This window comes from Bombus flavifrons, chromosome 15 (assembly GCF_040668555.2).
Source record: "Bombus flavifrons isolate JBK064 chromosome 15, iyBomFlav1_principal, whole genome shotgun sequence".
NCBI classification, from domain to species: domain Eukaryota; kingdom Metazoa; phylum Arthropoda; class Insecta; order Hymenoptera; family Apidae; genus Bombus; species Bombus flavifrons.
This window is the reverse complement of record NC_138456.1, coordinates 10,643,737-10,667,056: the sequence shown is the minus strand read 5'-3', so window position 1 is coordinate 10,667,056 and position 23,320 is coordinate 10,643,737. Positions and strand designations below refer to the sequence as shown.

Below are 23,320 nucleotides of genomic sequence, written 5' to 3'. Positions count from 1 at the left end.
ACGCGAAGCACGCGCGAACCGTTGATTTACCACGAGAAACGAGTCGCGCCTATCGAACCGTATTATCGGGTTATTCGTATCGTTCGATAGCCGCGCGGTGTATTTTCACGCGTGCGAAAGCCCGCCGTATGTTGCTTCGACGGACGTCGATATCGTATCGGTCGACTCTGTATCGTTCGTGGCTTTCAACCACTTTGGTTACGCGAGATCCATAAAAATCACAGGTCTTGAAATTCCGAAATCGTTCGAATACCTCGTTTCCGACCAGGGAATTTCATATTTTTCTCTTTAAAAGTTGTCTTCGAGCGAATACCAGAGACGCTACTAGACCGAAAGATAGACTCGCGTCGTCGTCCGCAAGAATCGCATCGAACCAACACGAAATCCCATTAAGTTTGTAGTTCGAAACACCGAAAACTCTGATCGACGAAATCGTGTCATTTGTGATCCGCCTGGTTTCGGATAGACTCCAGCGGCGAGCAGGCGTCCACGGGACGGATGCAAAGTGTCGGCGGTCCATTAAAGCCGGGCTTTCAATTCCGGCCAGCCGAAACGAACCCATCAGCCCGGCCCATATTCCAGAAACCATCAGCTCGGGGCTGGAGGCTCCGCAACAAGCTCCACGAACGCGATCGTTGCTCGCAATCTCGTCGAAGCTGTTCCCTTCTAAACGCGGCCCGAAACCCGAGCCGAACATTTTCGGCCTTCTCTTCGTGCCCGATCCCTCCGGAGCAAAAAGGATCTTGCCATATCCTTTGATCCTGCCAGGGAGCCGTTCGTTCCCTTTCTCTTCTTCTTCTTCTTCTTCTTCTTCTTCTTCTTCTTCTCCTCCGTACTCTTCCCTCGATTCCTTCTACCATTGGGCCTGGAAGGAAGGACCTCCCTGGACTTGGTCGCTGCTCTGGAGGTCCCGTTCTTCCCTTCTCGCCCCTCATAGGCAAACGGCAGGCTAACGGACGAGCCAGAGAAGGAGACCGACAGAACGGACTCCGACGAAGACGAAGAGGTTCGACGTGGTGCGAGCAAAAGGCCTGCAAAGGACAAGCTCTCGTTTTGTTCCTTCTCGATTGCCTTCGTCCTTTTCTTTTCAGCTTCCTGCGCCGTTTCCAATGGGTGCGGTTTTTTGGCTACTTTCATCCTTTGGGGGTTGAAGTTTGAATTTTCAAAGAATTAAAATATCTCTTCACCTTTAGAGAAACGTTTCTCGGTCTTCCGGGAATTGTAGCGGATGGATGGATTTGGAACGAACGTGTTCGACGATTTAGTTGGAAATTGTTCGGAGACGTGAAAGGTGAAGGCATAGTTCGAGAATCTGCTTGACGTTGTTACGGAGAAGTTTTCAAGTTTCGAAGAGACGAGCAGTAGCGAACGAAGCGTTGGCTATTCCGTGACGTAAAGTACATACGATTGTACAGGGATTTACACGAGTATCGTGAAATACAAAAGTTGACGAACCATCTCGTCTGGCCATCGTCCTTCTTCAAAGACCACACATCGCCAAACCGCATCATCCCATTATTCTTCGCTCTCTCCCTTCACACCATACGTCTTCTTTTAATCCCCGTGCAACCACGTCGCCAAAAGATTCCCTGCGCTCTTAAACAATACCCCACGTCCCTACCATTCACCCTTTTCTCGATTTCATCTCTCCTGCGATCCCCGACATATCCTCTTCGCAATCACCGAAACCATATTCTTTCCATTCCTGGACTATCTCAAAAGTCGAGATCTACAGCTTTTCGTAGTTGAATCGGTACGAACGTGTTCCCAACGATCTCCCCGCTACCCATCGATCGTCGATCGATCAACGCGACCTCCGACTGACCGTTACATCCTCATCGTAGCTGGCGAGAGCGATATCCGCGACGATGGCGCGAGCGTCGGAAAAAATACGAGCCTGGCGGGCTGTGCGCGATTTGACGTGGCCGCGGCGCGCGTGTACGCACACTCCGACACCCCCAGACGCGGCGGCTACGAGCCACGACCACACGAACCCCGTGGGCCCCGTAGAACCGCATTCCAAGGCGGCTTCGTGGACCGGGGCCTCGATCCGCGGGACGCGGAGGGCCAGCGCGAACGTTAGGAAGGTGGTGGAACGACATGGTGAGGGGAACAACGGGGGGAAGGAACGAGACAGGCCGCGGAAGGGCGCGAGAGAGACGCACGGGCCGAGGAATAACTCGATAAAGCGAAGGACCCCTTCTAATTAAAATGAGTTCCGCCGTGGGTCCTCTCGTGTACGATTCTCGCCGCGGTCTTATTTCGTCGCGGATCCCTCCCTACCCGCCGTTCTCCCTCAACTGGCACGCCAGCTCTCGGGTCGTTCCAAGCATCCTTCCTGGTCCACTGGAATTCGAATGCCGGACATGTGGGAATCTCTGTGGTGGGGAGACCGTTTCCGCGGTCATACGATCGATACCGCGAAACAGAAACACGTGCGTCTAGATTTTCCTGGAACGACGACTCGACGAGGGGTTGGTCCTTTAGGGTTCGTGGAGGTTCGATCGTAAAAGGTGTGAATTGCTGGACTTTTTTAATTGTCCGAAAAGTTCGGAAGATAGCTGGAACTTTGGAATGGATTGTTGGGCAGAAAACTGGGAATGCGTGGATCGTTTGGATGCTTTGAGAGAATAACGTAGCGCGGTATGATTTGAGACGAGCGTTGGAGGTGCGTCTGCTTGGCTTTGAAATACGATACGTATATCTGTGTGTGGAAGATGGATATTAAGTGTGCGCAGTTTTCCAGGTGTTTGATTTCACGAATATCGCGACATCTCGAGATAATATCGTTCCAAGAATGTTTGATTTCGTTTTCGCGAATGCGCTCAGGAATTTCGTTTTAGCAGTTTTTGCGAATGAATAATCGAACGAACGAACCAAGCCTGGACTCTTCGTTCAAACTTTACGTTCAAACCTGTGATTCTTCGCGTCTCTTAAATTTTAGCAAAGTAGACAAATGTAACGAGGAGACACTTTGCTGGCTCGCGAAACAGTCGTCTAAACGCAAAAGTACAAAGGATGGCGTTAGACGGAGGAACGATGCTCCGGCCGTGATTTTCGCGACTGCCTAAACGCGTCGGCCGATTAAGCCAGGACAGAGGCTGTACACCGGTGTGGCATAGTAATTAAGACCTTATGGGGCATCCCGAGGAGTCATTCCAGCGCAGCGTTCTATCGCACAATACATCCAATTTAATGACCCGATGCGTAAATCAAATCCCTCCGCGTGCCGCTTCATCGAAATCCTTGCTCGTTCTATCCCTTTCCTTCCCGATCGTACGTTCGTGCCTCTTTTTCCACGTAGGAGGTGGAGGCTCCTTTGAAACCAGCCAACCACCACCAACCGCCGCCGCCAACATCAGCATCGGCACCGTCTCTCGCAAGGTGGGTCGCCTTGGGTGATACACGACGTTTCTCACGGTGATAATTATCACCGTCTGCGCGGCTCCGAGAGACAGTCAGTCTGCTTTTGTATAAATACTTCGTCATTAGGAATTTTTCTGAAGACGACAGAGAGGGCTGGTGCTTTAGTTTACGCGACCTTTCGGTGTTTATTCGTAGCATCTGTTTTCTCTGGCGCGATCGAGCGCCGTGTATTTCGTCGACACGCAACTATAATCCTTCCCACGAGTGTGATTTCATCGTCGACTGTGGTCTAAAAAATGGAACTTTTGTAAACTCTGCATGTGTATACAATTTTGATTCTGAAACATTGGATCGAGGAGAGCAGCTGCTATTATAGGTGCTAATTCAAAGGAATTCTTTTCTTAACCAACAGGGTTGTTTATTCATCTTTAGACGTGTCTATCTTGAAATTTAAATGTAAGTAACGAGATACGTCGTAGGCTATCCGAACGAAGGTGGAGCTCATGAATTTTCTTGGATGGCTTTTAGCGGTGTCGACGTCCTGAATGGTCGTCTGTCCATCAAACTCAGGTATACACGTGCAGTTCTATACGATAATTAAAAGTCCGTTATTCCAGATGTTCATTGTTATTTCGTCTGCGTTTAATCCTTGGCTCGAACAATGAGATTACGGCACGTCGATCGCCGTTGAATACTTTCCAAATATTGAAGTATCCAATTTGACAGTATGCTACATCCAAGTGTCCCAAGAGTTTTACAAACTGGCAGATGTTCTTGTCGTGAAAAAATCATTCGTAATATAATTTACGAGCTATTCGTCGAAGTTAAACGAACGTTTTTCTTTGAAACGGCATGAGAAATTAGGATTCTTCTAAAACGAAAGAAACGTTGCCCTCGTTCCGTTTGAAACGAACGTGATTCGCATGGAACAACATTGCCAGTGTTTCTCGCAGAGCTGATCACCTTGAAAAATGATATACCTTGTTCTGATTAATTACATATTGCCAAGAAGGAAAAAACGAGAAAAACCAAGCCCATATGTAAAGTTATGCCTGTCGTAAATAAGTACCTCGCTCCAGATAGCGTATTTATTTTTCCTTGTACGACACGCCATATTTTTTGTAACATCAACCGTGTGTCTCTCAATGGCCGCAACATTTGTATCGGTTCAATGCCGCCGATCGTAATTTGCTCACAATTAATCCTACTTTGTACTCTGTGTTACCATCGATTACGTAAATCACGGTACATTATAATTAAAAACTTACGTAATACGTATTTATTTGTTTCAGCCTGACGATCGAGTTGCATTGGATTTGTTTTTACAGCGGAAGAAAAATATCAATAAGGTTGAGTCAAATTGAAATTAAAAGTTCGTTGCGTGAATCATATTTTTATTCTGCCGTATATTTGGGTTATTTAAACGCTTGAAAGATTTTATAATTTCCTAACGCTAGTAAATATCCAATTACCTTCTAAGAATTACACTTTAGTAATTTAGTGTCGTGTAATTATATACGAAACGGTAAATCGTCCTTCACCGACTATATCTTAATTAACAACGATGCAGTTGCTACTGGTAACTCATATTTCTCGATACAATTGCTCATATTGCCACGCGTTTCTGACGATCGATGCAACGTAGAAATGGTGGCCGATCGTATTCTCCCGTATTTTATGGCCAACGCGTCAGCTTAAGTCGATGCTTAAACGATGCTTTAATAGTCACCAAATTGTACGAAATTGCCTACTAAAATGGAATTCGGAGAAATTTGAATAGAGTAACCGAATAATTTCTCCATCTTCGTATTTTGAAAATCTGAAAATTCGAAGCAGCTGTACGGTGGAAAGAAAAACTTTCGCTGCTTTTGCCAGGAACAAACATTCCTCGCTGAATAGAAGGTGTTCTCACGTTGATAATTATCGCGTCTCTAAGAGAAAGAGGGATTGTGTTCTTGCGTGAATGCCCGCTGAAGTTTGCACATTCGTCGGCGCAATTGGCGATAACAGGTGGAGTGCAATGACAAACGCAGTGCAAAATGCAACGCCGCAACGTGCGTTGATATCCCATATGTACTTTCGAGTATTTAACGTATTACGCGTATTTTATGGATTTTCGCATTTCCAAATTCTCCGTAAATCATAGAAATCCGCAGTCTATTGATAAGAGAAAAATCCTATTAAAAACGTAGCGTTTTGCAAAACGTTCCGATCGCGCTGTCTATCGCGAATCCAAAAGTAATTCTTCAGAATATCTAAGATTACCAAAGTCAGCGTTCCTTGTTCTTGGGTGGCTCGAGAGACACGCGACGAACGCTGTAGGAGGAACGTTTCTAGATGAAATTTCGTTCTCTGCAAAAGCGAAGGAAGAACACCGAAAGGAAAAATCCATAGCGCATACGGTAGACCATAGAACGTGCATCAAGAGATGTGTAGTCAGAGAGGTACAGGTCGTTAGTGAATTCCTGGTAAGGATTTAATTTATTCAGACGTGGCCTCGCGAACTGATTCCCATGTGCGACTCGGATCTTTAAAAGCCCGGTCGCCGAGTCACAAAACAAACACTCCGGTCGGTATTAATTCTCGTTAGTGCCTTCCGTTGCAGGATTACCGATTACTTTTCGAGGAGAAAAGAAAGGGAGGAAGAAAAAAGGGAAAAAGGAAGAGAGAAAAGAAGAAGAAGAAGAAGAGGAAGAGAAGAAGAAGAACAAGAAGAAAAGACGAAAAAGAAGAAAGAACGGCGTTTGATCGTTGCTTTATCGAGATCCCGAGCGAAATATATCTCGACATTTCCTTTTTTTCTACGAGGCTCTCGCACCAGCAGCCGGAAAAATATCGCCTCCCGCGAGGACCGCGCGCACGCAGCAAATTTATGCGAATTCTTCCGATCTCTTCCGCCTCGCTTCGATAAAGCCAGATTATTGTTTCGCTGGGTCAGCGTGTTTACGCGAGACCGATCGATACCGTTAAATTACTCTTCGTTGCTGATAGTAACGCTCCAACGTGTGATTTTGAGAAATTTCATTTTCCAGTTTACAGTTTCCGACTAAGTAACTTTGAACGATCGGTAAATCCCAAGAAATAGAGAGAATGCGAGAAAATCGCGCGAAATGGAAAATCCGCGAGTCTCGCTGGCAGAAAACTTTGCCAATCTTTCTTAACGTGCGCGCTGGTTTTATCAAACGTTGACAAGGTCAACGGATTTTCTCACGCACGAAACAATAAAGTAGGCTACTTTAAAGGCAAAGTTTACGGGCACGTTCGGCCGAAATTCTGATCGGAATCGAGCGGACCGGTTGGCCTTTGCATTCTTGCGATTGAGAGCCTTTGCAAGGGTGCACCGACACGCCTCGGGCGGTTCCCATTGCATCGTCGCTTCAGACGCCAACACATTCGTTTCTCGGTGCAGCATTGTATCGCCGGGACGTATACGATCAAACAGTAAACACGACCCGGCCGTTCGATTGCTCCGGGACACGTGGACGAAAAAAAGGACGATTTCTCGTCCGAATTCTTTTTATCTCGCTGAATGAAGAGAAAGGTCAAAAGTAAATCGTCGAGATGATTTATTTGCCAAATACTTCGCTCGCTTCGGTTACGCTTTATGAAATTGAAATTCGAAATTGAAATTCGATGGTTAAAGTTGAAAGGAAAGACGAAGATTACATTTGTCATGAAGAAAAGCTGCCACTGATATTTCGTATTTTGTTGAAACGCGTTTGTTTCTCTCAATCGATGGTCGTAAAATTGGAAAGTTTGTGTTTCTAGTAATTTTCAAAATACGATATGCATCAAGTGGAAGGTTGCTGCAAAGCTACTGAAACGAACAAACAACCATGCATACACCGCTGCTATTGGCGAAGCCTGCAATCACCTTCGATTCACCTACTTCCGTGACTGTCCATAATTTCCTTCGTAACGATCCTTAACTCCATCTTCCAGCATCTTCCTTCTTCCAGCATGCACCCGATGGAATGCGATTCATGTAGCCAACGATAAACCTGCAACCGGGACCACACATCTTTCCTCTCTCGCCTCCAACATACATCTAACAACGTATTCTGCCCGATATAAGGTTCCTGTTCAATTTTACCCCCTGTAAGCTTCATTTATATTATCCGCCTGGACACGGACCGGTTGTGACAGTTACTGTGTCTTTCCACAGTCGTTATTTACTGTAAGCGCGCACCGTGTCCGTATGCATAAATCTTTTATACAGATTCCGTGCTGTACTATAAACAGCAACAAGAAGAGTCTCAGGGATCAGGTAATGAAATTTGGTCGAACGACCTACGATCTGTGTCTGTGACGAGCGTAAATTCGATTATCGTATCGACATGAACCGTAACAACGTGAACTTTCGCCTGAACCAAGTATACGTACAACGATAAGGAACGAACCTATATCCGATACGATCCGAAGAAAGACGAAAGATAAGGATAAGGAAAGGAGAAGATAAAGGAACGCGTAAGAGGAGAGAGCGAGAGGAAGACACGGTAGTGTACAATGTCGAAGCATCTGGAACGTTTCTGCGACGATTCGCGAGTACTTCATGGTTGAGCACAGCACGTTGGGATCGCAGTGAATCACCTTGTGAAGGTGGGCCGCCGGTTCCTCGGTTATGTGTGTATTCGCGTGCATACGCACGCGTGTTCGTCCATACACGCGTACATATACACTCTCAAACCGCATACCTTTCCCTCCTTCTTCTTGTCTCAAGCTAAACCACCTTCTTCTGGCCCCCACCCCATTAACTCAACCGCCTCCCGCAACTACCGCCTACCACTCACCTTTCTCTAACCCTTCCTCTCACTCTCTCTCTCTCCATAGACCAGACCTTTAATCCAATCTGTGTAATAATAGCCGCCCTTTAAAAAGCGCGGAAACCCGCTGTGTACGCGCCGCCGGTCTTTTGCTTCGCTTCTTCCAGGGGAAGCTGCGAGCCGCCAACTTTCGCTATTTCGCGCAGCAGGATTCTACGAGATTCTATTTTCATACGGCGACGTGTTAACCGATTAGAGAAAACTGTCGTCGAAAGTTTCGAAGCAGAGTGTAAATTTACGAGTGCGGTTAGCCTAGTTACGGTTAACGGTAACCAGTTTTGTATCGTTGGTTCTAGGATCGATTAGTTAGCTGTATCGGTTGGTCGGAGCCTGGGATCAGTGTAGATTCGATGGCGATCGGATGGAAGGGCTCCGAGATGGTTTTTAGTCGCATTCTTCGGACGAAGTAAAGCAGAGGAGGATGAAAGGCGCTGAGGGAAGACAGGGGGTTGGAGGTGTGTACGGTGGCTGAGGAATTTTTGAGGAGTGGTTTTAGGTGCGGTAAATTCAACGGGGAAGCGTTGTTTAGTAGCGTGGACAGATCATTCTTCTGCGAGAGTCCAACGAGCAAAGACGAAATAATTTCCAACAGAAAATCTGTTATTTATCTATTATTCGGACCTTTACGACGGTCCCCTACGAATTCTTACGCGTCGTACAAATCCTTCTACCTTACGAATCTCAAATATCCATCAAAAACCCATCTCATAGGACCCAAAGTTTCTCTTCCATCCCAAACGACCGTTGCGATAAACCAAAAACTTGGATCACCGACAAAAGTCAATCTCCTCCGTACCAACGATATCAAGCAGGAGAAACGAGGAGCGTGCGTGCGCCAAACAGAAAGTCACGCTTTCGAGGGCGTTCACGATGCAACGAAGGAAGAAGAAGAACGAGAAGAAGAAGTCTAAGAAGAAGCAGGAGGTAGAGAGAAGAGAGGAGGCCCGGGCCGAAGAGAAGGCTCCGTTCGGCTGTTCTTCGGCCGACCCTGATCCTTCGTGGCTTGGGACCCACCACGCCATGGGATGCCTCCTCTCCTTCAGCGCCGGTCGGCGGCTCAGCATCCTTTAATATCTCTCGGCGGCCTCCTCTCGTCCAGCGTTTCCTCTTTGTCGCTCGTGTTCCTCCTCGTGGCTTCCCTTCTCGCTAGGACGGCTCTCGCGGTCGGCCACTTTCGATAGCATCTTGATGGAATGCCTGCGGGGTAGGTACCTGCCGCATTGTCGGCTTGGTTCAGCTCGTGCTTTCGCACTCGCCGTGATCGCCTGTTGTTGCGTCCTGCTGCCGTCCCTCTCTCACGCTGGTTGCTGCTCCAGCTGGCGTTGTTGTTGTTGTTGTTCTGGACGTTGCTGTCGCCGTTATTGGTATCATTTGGTCGGTCGAGTCGACTCGGTTGGCGCCTTTTTGGTGTTGGTTTCGCGGCCGGTGTGTTGTCTCGTCTTCTTGTTGCATTCATTCCGCTAGTCGGACCACCTCTTGGCCGTTAAATCGCGTTGCTGGTCTGGTTTTCCTCCGCCACGGCGACCTTGCGTCCGTGACGACGAACCGTCAGCTCGGCAGACGAGAATCGCGTTCTCGTATCTTATGCGGCGAACCGCCACGCGGACGAGACGAGGAAGAGTCGAACTGCACGAGGTTCGGACTTGAGAATCGTATGGAATCTCAGTCAGAGGTGAACCTTTTTGGGAATTGCTTTCGGGCTATCTTGATAATTTATTCTGCTCGATTCTAGTTGATTTTTCAAGTTTCCAATCCATTACGATCTTTTCTATGGGGCTGGGAAGTGTCGGGACACCGGCTTGTTTTGGATCAGACGCGACTTAATAAAATTACGAGTAAAAAGATTCGAGCAATAAGAGCAACGTACTTCGTGTATCATAAATTTTCTTAAAGTTACGATTCAAATACGAAAAAAGATTCTCCGCTTTTCTTTATCAAATATAATTATCGGAGGAACCATCTTCCTTTTAGAAAATGGTCGACCATTAATAATTTACAGCCGACGATTGATCTCGGCGCATACTTTAAGCTTCGCATTGTTGCATAATGCAGAATGTTTTAGTGTGCGTTGGATCGCGTATCAAAATATTAATTACACCACTCCCTTTTATAGATCAAAGGTCTCAAGATCAAGGTCCCAATGATGAGTAATAGTTCGTGAATAACCATCGACCAAACAAAGTGCCGATAACTATCAACGGTTACTAATGATTTATGCGTTTAACACTTTTCTTCAAATCGTTACGACCGTTACCGATAAAGATCAGCATTAATCACCCGTGCGTTATTAATTGCCTCAATTCGAATAACGTTTATTTCGCGTCTCGACACAAACATCTTCGCGTATAAATTATTTTCTCTACTTTTTATTTCTCTTTATCTTCTCCGATTAAAAATTCTCGCGTAAAAATTGTATCGAATGATTTTGTGAATTTTAAAAAAGAAGCAGGAAAGTAGAGTCGACCCTCGAACGACGCGGGTTTCGTTAAATGCCGATCTTCTCTCGGTCAATGTTATTTTATTATTAATGCGTAATTTGTTAGTAACGAACAGTGACTTTCTAAGAAACTAGACGGCTAACGAAGAGCGTTTAAATAGAAACGCATTTTCTGTTCCCTACACGTTGATAATTTCCTTGATAACATTTCCCTTTCTCTAACATATTTTATTTATTATTTTATTACGAGAAAATAGCAAATGGGTTATTACATACATATATGTACGCACACATTTAAGTTTTTCATGACTCAAAAATTATACACAAATTTTCGACTATGCGGGGTGTCTGTCCCTAACCCTCGCGTTGTTCGAGGGTCAACTGTATTTCATTGTAACTTATGTAAATAATTTTATCTATGGATATTTAAATGATCATTTCCCAAATATCTAAACATTGAATAATACTCGATACCGATAACACACGTAAACGTACACGCAAACGGAGGAAAATGTGGTGGTGCATGCTGGCGAGCATAGCGATCGCACGGACGAGTTTCACGCGGGTCTGTGTGGGTGTACAGTGGTGTACAGTGTACACGTGGTGCGGACTCTGTGCTCTGACCCCAACCTTCCGATTCCGTCTCTGTCGGTGACGTGGCACAGTCGCTGTTGCACAGCCGACTGTGGCTTCACCCAGGATCAACGTTAATGGGGGTAGCCGTGGAATTCCTTCGGCTCGTAACCCGCGATTTGCCGCTCGCGAGGTGGTTGCGTACGTGCGTACAATATCACAGAGCAGAACATCCAGTCTTCGACCTTTTATTCCTCTCTTGTTAACCGCTCTCGACCATCCCTTCCTTTCTTCTACCACTTTTTCCCTCTTCCCTGTGTATTCTTTTATTGCCACGGCTAGTTAGAAGATCGTCGCTTGTCAAAAATTCCGGCTTCTCGTCGATTCTCGTCTTCCTCTTGCGATTCTTACGTAGTCAGTGAATTTTTGCATTTTTATATTTCTCGTAAACGTGCAACGATGGATACGGGCGAAAGGAAAACGCAGAGAATCGGTTTGAGAAGCACAACTGGACCATTAAGGTAAGGTAAATTAATTCATAAATAAGTCATTAACTGGCTGGATGGAAGACCAAGCTTTTCCAATACAGTACCAAGCAAATTGCCCTTATTTCCGAACACGCCTCTTCCTCCAGCCAATTTTAAAAATTCCTTCCCACTCCAAAACGCTCTGTGCATTTGGTACCTCGACGAGGGAAAAAAGATCGGCAGGAAATTGCAGTTTTATCCCGAAGCAAGGGGTATACACGACAGAACGCTCTCTCTCTCTCTCTCTCCCTCTCTCTTTCGCCTATCCCCGCGGCGTTCGAACGCGAATTCCGCGTTTCGTTCGCCCCTGGCCGGTTTCTTTTACACGCCATCGATAACCGGCAATTACCGCGTCACGATTCTGCCCTTAGAACCCCGCTTAATAAATTGTCGACTTACTTCCCTTGGCACCGCGTGCGCCGGCTAATCGAACACGAGCGGGAAAACGCGTGATTTCGCGGGCCAGTTCAGCGAAATTCGAAACTTTAAGTATCCAGGTAGAACCGCGGTAATCCGCGGTTGTCCATCAATTTCAAGAAAAATAAATTTAACTAGTCTACGATATCTAATCTCGCTATTACCCCAGCGATATATCTTCCAACCGACCGACGAAACTTCGTCTTTTTGCCGGCGAGCTCGGACGTTGTTGGATAATACGCGACAAACGAACAACGTGTCAAAGGATATGTGTGACTTCTCGCGAGGGTATCGAGTTCGCCCGAAATATCCGATTCCTGGAATACCGCTTACATCGTTGGACGAGAAAGAAACCGTCGATTATTTGGCACGGCAATACGCGATACGTGGCAATTTGAGACTTTTCGAATCGCGAAAGTGTTAATCGGCGGATCAACGTAGGCACGCCGCGGCAAATGTAATTACGAAAAATATTGGGAACCAGGTAACGGAGCTAAGGAGGGAGACGGGTAATCGTTTTCATCGTTGCTTTTATCCTCCATTGAATTCCATATCGAGGTAACAAGCCACGGCGCCGACCTCTAATCATCTACAGGGATTTACTGCCTATGGACAGTCACGGATCCAGCTAGCAGCCTTTCGAACCTTTTCCTCCTCCTCCTCCTCCTCCTCCTCCTCCTTCTCGTATAATCATGTCAAATCGTACCTATTTCGCATTACTGTTCCTCGCATAAGTAATATACCTTGACTAAATTTATTTATCTATTTCTTTTTTCGCCGCGTGCCATGAGCGAGAAATCGAAATGGTAGACGATTTACGACGTTCCCGATAGAAACAAAAAGCGCGTTCATTTTGACGGTTATTTTATTTATCGCGTGTACTCTACAGGCTGGCAACGTCTAGCGACTTTACGCGTTTATATTTATGGGCTGGATAGCCGAACGAGACAGCGAATAATTATAATTGGTATTTAATAGCGTAAAAGAACACCTTTTTAACGAATAGATATCTCGCACGTTAAAGATCGCCAGTACGTACGTATAGGAATCGGAATACTTTGGTGAGCTCGATCGAACATGGCATAAAGGAATCGGCAAGCCATCGGTCGAACAAAAAACGAAACCGTTAAAATCTCGGCTAAACAGTCGGCACGAAACTCTTCCATTATACGACGGCAAATTTCCTAAAGCAGCAGAAATATCAAACACGACAAAACATCGCGTTACACGAAGAAACACGAACCTTCGCATAATTCGCTCGAACGCGTGTTCATCGCACATGGAGTTCCACGAACGACGAAAATCGAAGAACGAACGATTCTCTAGAGATACACCTTGCGTGGCCATAGAACGCGTGGCAATGTGCGAACGTCGGTGCTTTCAGAAAGGGGATGTGCACGTGGAACTCTCGAAGGTTGCTAGCCGGCGTTTATAAATCGCTGGAGGATTCGCAGCGGGTAACTCTCGAGTTTTAAAGTTCCCGCGGATCACGAATGCGGTGAATACGACTAAATGAAATTACTGAACGTACGCGCGATTAATTACACGTCGAGGAACGACGCGTATTGCCGAGAATGCAAGAAAATAGCAGCACAGATGGAACTAGCATTGGCTGCTTTGTCGAAGCTTTTCAGCTTTAAGAACGGCTTTCAGAATGAAAAGATCATCAATAGACAGAGTAACGAATTTCTCGTCGATTAAAGTATCGTACAAAATGGTCCACCAATCGATCGCCACGATTTTCCACGCACGTCCGATGATCTGACAAAGTATGTTTCGGATAAAAGTCGATCAGTTTTGAATCGGTTGCTAATCGCGATAAAAGAAACTTTCCAAACGACATCACGCATTTTTGATTTCATAACGTGGTAGTTGATGTTAAGACCAGTTCAACGATCTACTGCGTTTAAGACGACCATGAATTTTGAAACGTCGGCCTAATCGATCGAAACGTTATCCTTTAAAAATATACCACGCAAGGTGTGCTTATTTCTGTACGCTGTTTATCTTGCTTTTGCAAAGCTCGTACGAGTAACGTTTTTCGTAATTTGATCGAAATAGAATAGCTTTTAACGACGACACTTCCGTCGATCGAGCCGACATTTCACGATTCACAGTCGTTTCAAGGTTATAGCGTACTGGGTCGTTGAACTCGTCTTAACACGAGACCAAAAATACACAGTGTCGTTTAATTTCTTTGTCGGATCGTCGCAAGTGTCTGAAAAATCGTAGCGACCGATTTGTACAGCAAGCAGAAATTTTTATCGAAATTTACTCGGGCAAATTGAATCTGCTCGTAGGCAAAGTGGCTCGTTTACACGGAAACCTGACCTTGTTACGATTCCAGGCTTCCGAAATGTCCGAATAACGTCGTGGAATAAAATTCTGGAATAATATCGCCGATACGCGTGTTAAATCATACGACGATTCTTCGAGTGAAATGCTCGAAACGTTTGAAAGGTTGGAAAGACTCGTTTATGAACGGAATAAAAATTTCATCGTATCCATTTAGTTAGCATAACCTGTTAAAATAAAATGTTGCACATGCACAATGTCGATAAGATAGCTGTCAACGGTCGTGATATTTTTTTGTAGCGATCGATGCAAGTAAGTAAATATGCAGTTACTTACGTCGACGTCGAAACAGGAGGAGGGGGATGTGGACGGTGGAAGAATGTGTAACGAAGTGCACATTCCCCGACGATATACAGAGACGTGTGTGCAACGGCGTCACGTGAATCGAACACCGCGAAGCCACGGCTCGTTTTCTGCACGCGCTCACGTCCACGTCTGGAAACGAAAATCACGGAAGTGGCTGGTTCACGCGCACACGAGCGCGTGAAGTTGCATAACATTTTGTCGAGCCATTTAAATTCTTAACGCATCGTGCCCACCGGTCACGTATTAATGCGTCCTTCATTAAAGTAGAAAGAACCGCGACGTTCAACACCGTCTTTCCTTCCCTTCCTGCGTATCGTTAGGGAGGAAAATTTAACGAAGTTCGTCGAGGCACCGGTGGCTAGAAATATTTTCAAAGTAACAGCCAAAGTATCCTGTCTCGCGATGGATTTTAAATTAAACACCCTTCTCGCGGATAGAGGCGATTTACGATTAAGAATGGCAGATTCTACCGAGAAGAAACGATTTGTTTCGTTCTTTACGCTTACTCCGCGAGATACTTGGCCCGTACGAAATGAAAGTTTTAAACAAAAGTTGTCGTCGCGGTAGGGAGAGAAGCGATACTTCCGTTCGATAAAACGATACATATACACAAACGCTGGTTGAAGAAAAACGATTCATGACGTCTTATCGTAGCTCGTTAAACTCTCGAGAGATTAAATTATCGAAGCTGCGTCTGCAGTCGCCTCTGAATATAATAAATCGTCGATCAGCGGTTGATCGAGTGAATGACCAGAAGGAAACAGGGTGGCCCGACTTTCCAGCGCTAATGATTTGTCTGTCCATAGCTTATCTCATTAACGAGCGTCGTCGGAGTACCAAGAATGGGACAGGCTTTTCCTCGCCGATTTCAATACAGAGCACACGATCTAATAGAATTCTCATTAAATTAACGATATTCGAGTAAATATTTAGATACGAAAAGTAACGAATTCCGGATAAACCATACATCGTTCTATTTCGGCCAGTATCCCTGAAAATGTAACAAATCGAAAAGCTTGCTGCAACTGCTTCTACTTTCGTTTCGCTCGAAGAGGATAAACGTTATACGTTTTGCGGAATAAGGTGGGAAAATTAGGCGTATTGGAAATATTGGAATAACGATGTACGTTAAGTAGACAGACGTGATAACAGATAAATAACGACGTCATTAGTACGATACGGTAGTCAACTATCGAGAGGATCAGCGAATATGTTGCGATTTAAATTTTAGACCGCGTTCAATTAAAATTCAACGAGAGTTTTTTCTTTATAGCCATTATGTACGTGCGATCTGCGGATCTTCTTGTAAGGGATCCAAGCGTGAACACCTTAATTGGTACGTACCGACTAACTTTCTTATTACATATGTATCATGAAAAATTCATATCGCGCTTAAAAGGCTTACGATCGTCAAATTTTACTCGATTCTCTTCTCCTTTTTAACGGTCACGCAGCTTTTGCGATTAAATTTTAGGCCACTCGAGAAGAAAATGTCTCTTTATTGAATTTTAAAACGCGATCGGCCGCTCTTCTACGATTCCCTTCTTTCTCTTCTATCGTTCCTTTTCGTTTCTCATCGAATCTTGACATTCTCGTCTTTGCAATAATTTTTCTATGCGCGAACGTTCGAACGAAACTGCGTTACGAATATCGACTCACTGTGCCATATATTTAAGATTCGATCGAACGTTAAATCGCATATTATATCTCGGTACCGAAAAGTCATGTTCGATGCTCGACCGTTTTCGATTATCCTGTCAGATTATCTTTCCATAAGTACAATTCTCAACCAATATTTATCCAGCAATTACTCAGCAACGAAAGCAACGCCATTTAGTCGGACGTAAGACACAACATCGTTACTTCCGGCTCTTTTTACAACCAATTTCTCCACGTGGTTTCTCGTACTCGTTGAAATCGAAGCAGATTACACGTTACGAAAACATCGGAGCGGATTACCAGGCCGAACGAAACGCGTGTTGAACGACGCGCCGCTCTAAATGGTTTTCGTCGATTTTCCAGAGTTAAAGCACCGTTCGGATTTCACTTTCGCAAGGACGATCATTATCGAGCGACGTGTATAGCCGTACGAACAATGAAAGCTCGTCTCGTGCGGGAACAACCGATAAAAATGAGGCTCCTTTTGCCCAGGGGTAGCCATATGGCGTGAATTTGATTAATCGTACGCGCACTGTGTCGGAACTTTGCCTTCGTTTGCAACGATATACCTTGAGAACGGAGGAGGAACGTTGTTATTCGAGTCGCTGGATGCTCTCCTTTCGCGATCAGAACGCGTATTGTTTAACCTGATCTAAAAGTAGCGAAACTCGTTCTAAGCAACGTACATCGAATAAGGAAACTGGAATCGAGCGTACAGGAGGAGGAATCACGCGCTATAAAGAATATAAAGTCCCAATTCTACGAAATAGGCGATTTGAAAAGAGAATGGGAAATGAATATTTCCAAGTAAAGAATCGTAGATAGAGAAACGTCCGAGTTACTTGAAAGCTCGAACCTCGTTGGTTTCAGGGAACCCGAGAGGAAACGCCATCGAAGGAGGAACTACGAAATGAAAAATTGGGATCGATCGTTCGTTCGAAATAAAACTCTGAATATAAGATAAGTTCTTTGGAAGGATGAACGTGAAATGAGGAACTTAGAATACATTAAAGTTTAAAGTATTCCAGATTCCTTCGAGTAAAGGAACTTAAAGCAAGGAATTTAAAACAAGTTTCCACGAACAAGAACCTTGACCATGAAGCTTAGAACGAGTTCCTTCGAGATAAGAATCTCCAACGAGGAATTCTCAAGTGATATATTTAAAATAAACGATTCGAAATTGCTTCTTAATCTTAATTAATTTATTTAGATTACATCGCCTTTAAATAATTTTAAGAGAAGGCGAACAAATTCAAACGACCTCGTTTAATAATCGTCGCGTCGTAAGGAATTTTAAAAGACATTCGTCGCGCTTATCCGAAAAGTCTAATCTCTGCTCTGTGAACGAGATCCAATGAAATTCAACGGCATTTAATGGGACAAGCGTTGCACGTCTCACACTTGAAACATTGTAACGATATACTCGCGGAAATGAAACGAGTAACCCCTGTTTAAAGACGACTACCGGATTAAATCGAGGGCGCGCAACATGCTCTTATCTTTATCTATTACTATAATTACATAATTCGTTCGAGGAAATATTACACGAAGGCGTATTTATCAGAAACGATTTGAGATGGGTTCAGAGGATCAATTTTATTAATCGTTTCGTCAAAAGCGAACAATTTGTAGATATTGACAACGTATTTTGATTGATTACATCGTTTTGCGTGGCTCCACGATCTACACGACAGTCGATGAAACAGCTTCGCAATGTAAAATTTCCAAAATCTCCGATCTCTGTTACGTATAATTCAACTTTCTGTATCGTAAATACTACGCCCTAAAATAAAAATACGAATTAAATCCCTTGCCTCGCGTCTCTGGTCTCTAATCTAAACTTTCAACCCTCGTAACCCGTCTTCTACGACCCCGTCATCTATCATCGTTCAAAGCATCTAGAAAACTCCTCGAGCAACAAGTAGCCTATTTTACATTCTTATCCGCGTGTTCTTTCACGTTCGAGACGTGGTGTGGTCGTACGACCATACGATATATACAATGCTCCGGTTTTTCTCCTCCTCGCGTGTTCGCCGCGGGCAAACGCGGCTCTAATCGCAAGATGGATGAAGTTAGGATCACCTAGGGCCAGGTGGTGGCACGCCGTATACCAGTCGAGGTATATCTGGTACCCGAGCCGTGTTTCCTTTGCTTCATTACGTCGTCGAAGATTATCCAAGTAGAGTCGATTTCGTTAAGGGTGGCTGGCCAGACCGGGCGCTGCGACTTGCACCCTTCGCAAGCTCGTGCCAAGCAGATGTCTTATTGTCATGCTAAGGGATCACCCTTGTGCGACGCGTAACGTCTTTCCGGCTGTCGCCGTCGGTTTCTGCTTGTTTGGAATTATTTTTTCGGAGGTCAAGGGGGAGGCAGCGGCTTCCATGTACAACGTAACGTACCCTAAACGAGAAGATCCTGCTTTCAGAGTTTCGGTTCGTGTCTTTACGGTTGAACATCGTCATTCTATCGATCGAGTCGTTCTCGCCACGCAGCAATTCTATTTATTCGAATCGTATTTATCGGAGTGGAATCGTGGTTAGCGTATCGTCGATCGAATTCTCGTCTATCGATCGCTGTCAAATGCACGCGAAAACACGGCGCCCGTGGATCGGCCAAAAGTTTGAAAACAGAAGCGAACGGTCGAAGCAACGCGAAATAAGTCGTTGTAAGTCGTTCAACTCTGGATGGTCGAATTGGATGAAGTCAAAAAATGGTGCAACCGTCGTCATGGGCCCCTTGGCAAATATTTGGCGGCTGAATAAACGGCAAATTCACGTGGCTATGGCTTCGTGTGTTTGGCTTTTGATTTCACTCCCCCTCTTTCTCGTGTCCTGCAGTCGCCGCCTGCAGGTCTTCGAACTCGAAAAATACTTTCTTGGCTCCTCGACGAGCAGGCGATCTCGAATAAAAATCCGGCAGCTGGCTTCGCCTCTTTGTGTTTCACGGCACGGGCTAGACGCTTAGGACTTTTGTCGTTACGTTTGCCTTTGTCATAGCCACGGAGACTACCGTCGCGCCACTGACTTTCGATCGATAAAGGATCAACTGGCGCGAGCAACGATATACAGGGTGAGTCCATCTATTATCATCGAGTGCATATATACCTTACACGGTTAATCTATCCGCTTTAGAAACGGATACGTCGCTTTGGTAGAAGATGTATCCAGAACGATAGTCGTTTCTAATTGCCTTCGCTTTCGAATCTAATCTTTTTATCGTAACGCCTAAAGATAAGTCCGACGGGACGATAATTTTCGAACAGTTTCCGCAATTTGTATTTTTTTAAAGATATCAAAAGCGTGCAACAAACGAGTCGAAAGTTACCGATTTTGAGGCAACCTTCGGTCGGTCGGTTGGAGAAGTGAAAAAATTACGGGTTGCGAAAGTGTTAAGATTGTACGAGAGAGTTGGCAAAATCGTACCACTTAAGTTTTAAGATATCTTACGTCGTGTTTCCCATTTCGTACCAATTTGTACGCAAATTAAGTTGAAAATTGAAGCTCGATGTTCGCGAGACCTGCTATTACCTGTCTTTAATCTTTTTCCCAGAACAAATTAATTTGTTATAAGCCTTTCTTATAACGTAAAATAAACGGTGTGATTTCGGCAACCAGTTGGCCAAATTTCGCGCGTACGCTTTCTTTAAAGCTAACGCCTGTGCTGATAGAGAAATTGTGGAAATTGAATATAAAAATACGTACAATCAAAGTTGCGAGAGTTTACAGAAGCAAACAAATACTTAAGCATCGTTCAGCCGTTATAGTCTGGATTTTAAAATCTGCTTTAACGAAGTACTCCTACTTAACTCTAATTTTCCACCTTAATAAGTTCCTTCCTTTAACTCAAAGCCAGCCATGCGAATAATTGATCGTTAGTTTCCATTAAATTTCGTTAAGCATGGCTTGCTTCTTCCACCGAGAATCGTTATTAGACGTTTATGACCGTTTAACCCTCCGACTTAACGAAAATCCTGGCAAATCTCGTTACGCGTTACTCGAACCAGATAACACGACGACAAGAGAAGGTTTCATAGACATTTCATTCAAATAATACCCAATCGTAAAAATTACGATTTTTCTACTCAAAATATCGAACTATCCTCCACTTATGGCCACAAGAATCAAAGCACGTCCATCATCCTCCCAACTAAACGATCTATTTCGAACACATAGAATCTACGATCTATCACGATGAGTTAAAGATCACTGCCCTCCCTTTCCCTTTCGCGAACGTTCGTGTCTATTGTTCGAAATAAAATATGCCGATCTCTCGGTGCACTTAACTGTATTCGTAAAAAACAGCGAGGCCAGGTGCCTCTCGCGTCGTGGCGCAGTCACCACCTCTGTGCAAGCGATTCCAACGTATCGAAGTCGTCGTCAGACGGTACTTTTACCTCCCGACGCCCCTTCCAGAAACCGTTCACGAGGATACCCTGCCGTTTTCTTTTCATTTCGCTTCGTCTCCTTCACCCTTGGCCCGCTGCTCGCGCCACGAAATAGCATTACGTTAGACGATAGACGGTAGTCGATCGCCAGGTGTCCACGCAACCCCGTGCTACCCCCTGAAACGCAGGTGTGCTGGCACGCGTTCTCCTCGCCTCTCTTTCTATTTATTATCGGCACGATTTTGCGCGTCTCCTTCTAACCAACGTTGCTCTCGAATCGCAGGAAACGTGGTTGCAGACGCTTTCTTAAACGGTGCAACGCACTTACGTCATCGGGCTCGATCGCTCGGAGAACGTTCATCCCGTGGAGGGATCGCGAACGAAAGGGACCCTCCAACTGTCTCTCGGGAGTAAGAGCATGGAGTAACGGGAAATTCGAAAAGGGTGAAGAGCATTTAAGCGCGCCGCGTTCACGAGATTATGGATCGCGAGACGTCCGGTCTGAGATTATCGGGCGTGGATCGTAGAAACGATATTCGAAGGATTCGGAAGCCGCGCATCGATCGACTCTAGAAATTAGAAGAGTAGAAAATTGGCGATATCGCGAATATCGTTTATCGAAATTTACTTTGGAATTTACGACTATCGAGGTCGCTTCGTCGTGATAGATAATCGTATGGATTATTCATTTTTAGTCGTTTGTTTGCAGGGGAGTTGGATCTTGAACGTTGTTACGCGTTTTTAACGAAAGACGTACGTACGAGTCTATATCCAGATGACAATTTTCCCCTATTTTTAGCCATAGGATATAATGGCACGAAGAGAACTTGAAACCCCCATAGAAGGTAGGGCGTAACTATCAACATGGAACAGCTTGGTAAGAAATAACGATTCTCGTTGAGCATCGAGGATCAGCCGAGTGACAGCTTTCCACTGAGCGATCTCGAGGGTCTCCATCTCGCAAACAACCGTCTTGAACATAAGGTGCTCCTGGTACGCATGCCGTTCTACAGATATGCGTACGAGGTGCATATGCTTTTGTGCCATTAACGTATACAAAAGGCACGTGCCAAACGGTCTTTAATTAATGCCTCTTGTTCTCGATCATTGTCTTGTCTGCGCCATGTGTACGTACAAACCGTTGACACGCGTGATTTCTCTGGATTCAGATATTGCCGAATTTTGTAAAGCAAGTTTTCGAATTTCTGGCAAGTTCGCAGCAGTCGAAGTGCGCAATCGCGCAGATTTCTCGTTAATAATATTCGTTTCATCGTGTTCGTCAAAATGTGTGTATCGCAAATTTCGCTTACACGGTGCAAGTAACGAAGATATCGAAGTCAATGCGTAAAAATACCTACGAATTGTTCTACTCTTTCGCCATCGAGGAAGAACGATTTTCACCTTTAAAATATCATATTCACAAAGTTGCTAAAAAAAAAAAAAAGGAAAAGAAGGGAAGAAAGATAAAAGTATAAGATACAAAATATTTTACGCTTCGATTCTCTTGACACACGTCAAATTACACGATGACCGTCGTAACGCCAACGCTACGAGGGAGCAGGGAGAAATCATTGAAATAGGGGAGGTTTGTGCGGCGACGCCTGCAATTTGCCCGGTGACCGCGACAATGGGAAACGAGTGGCTGCTTCACGTTCAACAGTTCGGCTTTCCTTCCAGGGAACAACCGTCTTGAACATAAGGCGGCGGTCACTCGTTTCGCAGGGTCGGTCTATTGAAAACGGGGTGCATAAGTATCGGTGCAAGTCGGCGGCATAAGGCGCACGTGCTGCACGCGTGCCACCCCGGGCCCAGATGACTTTTAATCGAATTATCGTAATCACCGGACGAAAAATTTCTGCTGCGACTTTTGTCTTGCTCGAACGAGCTCTCGCTTCTTCCAGACGGTTATTAACCGTCACGCTGGTAGCCGACCAAATTTTTATCGCACCCCATAACGTTCCTCCACAGCCATTTTTCGGCTGTTCCGAAGGGACCCTTTAACGAGAAAATAATAAACCAGAGAATTGGATCGTTACGAGGAGGAAGCTCGTTTTAATTTGGAACATTCAGTTTCAGCGGGATCGATCGTAGAAAAAGATTCTTTGTGGTAATGGTCAGGGGCAGGTATTATTAAGGGCGTGAGTGTGTTCGTGCGTGGATTGGATCTTTCAAATTGATCGATGATTAATCCTTTCGTGCGCAAGTATTTCTTCCAGTCGCATTTCTTTAAATTAATATATCATTCCCAAGATATATTAGCCTATTCGGAAAGCTGTGTAGTCTTTTCAGAAAAAATATCTTGGAGATTAGGAATACCGATAACTGTGAATAGTTTACCAACTCGGTTGTAGATTACGTTTTATCTAGATCGGCCAACAACCAACATCAGTGTTATATTGACGGTAATCTTCTTGAGTCGTCAACTTTATAAAACGTCCGCAAGATTTTTCGTAATACGTTTGCGTTATATTCT

At 44.9% G+C, this 23,320-nt stretch overlaps 1 protein-coding gene across 3 annotated transcripts in view; it reads right to left on the bottom strand.

Moving 5' to 3' along the window:
- CycD (cyclin D) overlaps window positions 1-23,320 on the bottom strand; it is a 135,757-nt gene that overhangs the window by 82,197 nt on the left and 30,240 nt on the right. The window lies entirely within an intron of this gene.